Source organism: Pinus tabuliformis, chromosome 8 (genome assembly GCF_031772625.1).
Source record: "Pinus tabuliformis cultivar Carrire ecotype Pingquan chromosome 8, CPIR1, whole genome shotgun sequence".
Taxonomy (NCBI): domain Eukaryota; kingdom Viridiplantae; phylum Streptophyta; class Pinopsida; order Pinales; family Pinaceae; genus Pinus; species Pinus tabuliformis.
This window is the reverse complement of record NC_142294.1, coordinates 552,165,078-552,169,795: the sequence shown is the minus strand read 5'-3', so window position 1 is coordinate 552,169,795 and position 4,718 is coordinate 552,165,078.

Genomic DNA, 4,718 nt, shown 5'->3' with positions numbered 1-4,718 from the left:
CGAGGGTTGGAAAGCTGTACTGTTGCCGAAATATGCTGAGATTGTATTTGATGGGGAAAATCTCAAAGGATTGTTGAATAAAAAGGAATAATTTTGTCATATAAGTGCCCAAAATCCTCCTTGCCATTTTCAAATATTCTTTTGTTCCTCCACTTCCAGACAAACCAGAAAACTATAAGAGGGATAGGTCTCCATTTGATTTTCTGGGAACTCCACCATTGAAGGGCGTCCATTATAGAGGAGTGTGGAGTGACAGAAAAACCGAAATGTGAAGCCAGACGATTCCATAGAATATGAGTGTTATGGCAGTTAAGAAAAATATGTAAGTTGTCTTCCGCTTCAGCAAAACAAATTGAGCATATGGCTGGCCCGTGCCAGTACCTTTTCTACAGATTAATCCAAGTGAGATTTCTATCATGAAATACTAGCCATGCGAATAGAATGATCTTGAGTGGACAACCTGTTTTCCAAAAGGACTTGGGAAATATTCTTCGGGAGGCATCCATTAAATTTTCGTTCATGGAGAGATATATATCCTTGACTAGTACTGCGGACTTTCCCTCCTTTATCTGCAGGACAATGCTGTCATTTTCCTCTGTTTTATAAAATCCCACATGTTTCATATCCCATATAATGTTGCTCCATATTTCAATAAGAGTTTCATCCAGGCCTAACTCTATGGCCGATTTCCAAATAGGAATAGTTCCTTGCCATCCATGTAAGACTTGTGCCCAATAGAACACACCTTTCTGATGAAGGGACATGAGAAGTTGTTGTGGGATGGGGGATTCTATCTGTACTCCCAAGATAGGATCGAAGCCAATTAAAATGTTGTTACCAGATTGTAATTTCCATATCAGTCTCTTAAGGAAGAATTGAGATACCTTTTTGAAACTTCTCCAAATGGCCGAACCTTGGCATGGTCCAAGCGATCTGTTCCTGTACCAAAAAGTGATGTCTTTGTTCCCAAGATACTTTATTTTCATAGCAATGCTCCAAACGATGTCTCCAAAAACATCTCTCCACGAAGATTTACAAAGAAAGGCCAAACCGAAACTACGAAGATGCATGATGCCCCAACCCCCCATTTTCTTTGGGAGGGATATGCTTTTTAGTTTTGTGAGATGATATTTTCTCTTTTCTTTACTTCCTCCCCAGATGAAGCTGGCCATCAAACTGTTTAATTTTTTTATGATAGCAGAAGGTATATAATATAGGTGCGCCCAATAAACTAATAATTGAGCAAGTACAGATTGGGAGAGTATCATCCTGCCCGCCAAAGATAAACATTTATATTCCCATCCCGATATCATTTTATAAAATTTATTGATAATCCATGACCAGTCGGATATGGAATATGCCGAGGGCTTTATTTGGAAACCCAGATATTTCATACCTTCCTTGATAGAAATAGCTTGAATTCTGTACAGCTGAGAAATGTATTCCATATCATTCATATTCACTTTCCCATAATGAAATGATGATTTTCCTTCATTTATACATAATCTTGTTGCTCTTTGGAAGGATATTAATAACTCGTGTATAATAATCCAATATTGTCTACAGAGCATAGCAAAAAGCAGGATATCGTCCACGAAGAGGTTATGAGAGAAATAGCATCCCCTGGTTATATAAAGCGGGCCAATGCTCCCCATATCCACATCCCTTTTTAGATGAAGACTTATTGTATCCATAACTAATATGAATAACAGGGGGGATAGGGAGCATCCTTGACGAAGACCTCTTTCAGCCGAGAAGAAAGTAGAGGGACATCCATTGATGAGTATGGCAAAATTTACTCCTTCCACACATGCCATTATCCATTTTGTACACTGACCATTTAGCCCTATATTTATGAGAAGACACCTCAGGTAGCTCCAATCTATGCAGTCGTAGGCTTTCCTGAGATCTATTTTAAGGATGGCCGCTACTAACTTTTTTGTGTGCATAGAGTGTAGGGCTTCTTGAGCTATAGCCACAGCATCTAAAATACTCCTGCCATTCAGAAAACCATGCTGTTCCTTTGAGAGATAAAGAGAGAGTTTTCCACGGATTCTTTTTGCAATTACTTTTGAGATGATTTTATAGATAATATTGCATAGTGATATAGGTCTGTAATCGGCAAAAGATAAAGAGTCTCTCCTTTTTGGGATCAATGTTATATAGGTAGAAGTAATTATATGATTAATCTTGCCACTTTTTCTGGTTTCTTCCACCATTCCTAATATTTCATTTTTCATCATATCAAAGAAGTGTATCAAAATATCAATGGTCCAACCGTCAGGACTAGGGAATTTATCTTTTTTGAATGATTTCATTACAGTATATAATTCATCCTCCGTTACAGCGGCAAAAATTCTTTCATTATCTTCTTCATCGAACATAACAGGAAAAGGTTCGATGCCCCACATAATGTCATTTATCTCTCTGGTGTCCTCCTATTTATATGCCATTTGAAAGTGTTTTACCGCTTCTTTGGATATCTCCTCCTGTGTGTGCACTGTTATGGCATCCTCGCACTTGATGTTCCATATAGAATTGGTAGCCCTCCTTTTGTTTGCAAACCGGTGGAAGAACTTAGTGTTTTTGTCACCTTCCTTTAACCAAGTGGCTCGGCTCTTTAAACGCCAAGTCCTTTCTTCAATGGATAATAGCTGCTATTTTTTTTTTCTCAAGTTCTCACAGCCGAGAACGAGCACTCCATGAAAGGGGGTGGGCTGACATGCTTTTTGCAATGATTTCTAATTCTTTTTTGATCTCTTGTAGTTCTAGACGATTGGACTGTTTTTTTAGAATCTGCCATTCTTTAACTTTTTCCCTCAGACGTTCCATCTTAACAATCAATTTTTCTGACAGGGAGCTTCTAGAACTCAAGTCATTGGAATGCCAAGATTCGCGGATAATGTTGTTGAAAGATTCATCTTCAAGCCAAATCCTGTTGAATTTGAAGGGATAGTTCATCCGTGATTGCTGTTCGAAACATTGCAGTGTAATCTGCCGATGATCCGAAATAAAAACAGGGAGGGTATGAGAGCTCGGGATACCAAATTTTCCCATTAAATTTTCATGCATAATGAACCTGTCCAATCTTTTTGCGATAAAGGCTTCTCCCGACCTTCCGTTGTCCCATGTGGGAGATAAGGATTTTGGACAAACGTCTCCCAAAGTTATGAAGACAAATTTGGAGAAATCAGAAAACATATAACAAGTAAATTGCAGGATGTTTAATTAGATTCTTTGATAAATATCATATTCTCAGGAATAGGCGCTAAACCACAAACAGATTGAAATTGAGACAAAGAGTAGGGCAATGACCAATATCGAAGGAAGAGAAGATACAAATACTATTTATTTTGCATCATCAGGGAAATTTATTGATGTGTAGGAAATTTAATTCAAAATTGGTTGAGGGTTCTAAATTTATTTATAGTAGTTTTAAAACTTAAGATTTCTTGGAGTAAGAAATGGCATATAATAAGCTTAACCCTATAATGTAAGAGTTCAAAATACTAAAAAATAACAATTAAATCAGTGTATGCCACATGTCTATAGCTAAATCTTGAATACCCTGAATGTAAAGACTTTTCGTTGTTGTACTTGTAAAAACGAGGGATAGGGTGGGGGCGTATATGGCTACAATTATTTGTACGCAGCAAGAACCAGAGAACGTATATGGCAACAAATCTGTGTAGGCAGCGAGAACCAGAATCAAATACGCAACACACGCAGATGACAAAACAAAGTCGAGTTCAAATCTTGTAACACTAAATTCTCCAACCTAAAAATTGTTGAAGCATTCTAGTATATATAAGCAACTCAAATTACAAAACCATCTTGCTCCTAATTACTTGCGATCTTCATCTCTTGTCAGTTCACCTGTCGATATACTTTCCATCAAATACAGGGACATGTGTAATCAAAAGTGTCATGTAAATTAAATTCACCGAGATCCCTTTAAATAATATTTGAATTTTTTTTGGATGCATCTAGCGGGATAACAATGTGAAGCAGATTTAATATTTGCGGACAAAGCACATTATTATATTTTTTTGGATGAAAAGTTGTTCTACGTTGAATGTGATATGACTTCATTCATAATGGTTTGTCTAAAAGCATTTATTTATTACCCTACCGTAGGCAGTAGTAACCCAATCAATTTTGCCTTATTTTTAATTAGTTCTCATGGTTGACCAAAAATTAAACCATATTTTATAAAGTTAACATTAGTGTATTTAGTTTTATTTTTGTTTATTTTTAATTTTATTTATTTATTTATATTTCTATTGGTCTAGAGTAATAAGGTCTTATTATGTAATTATTGTACTTTGCACTAGTATCAATATGTAATTATTGTACTTTGCACTATCCAAGTCAGTGTCAGTAAATTCAATGGAGATGCATTTGGAGTCAGAGGCTCATCGTGATTTGCGAATAATGGTGGGATACAACTCAGCACCAACACTTTATTTTATTTTATTTGTCAGAAATTAGAAAACATACAATAAGTAAATTGCAAGATGTTTAGTTAGATTCTTTGATAAATATTATATTCTCAGGAACAGGTGCTAAACCACAAATGGATTGAAATTGAGACAAAGATAAGGGAAATGACTATTATAGAAGGAGGAGAAGATACAAATACTATTTATCTTGCGTCATCTGGGAAATTTATTGATGTGTAGGAAATTTAATTGACAATTGGTTGAGGGTTCTAAATT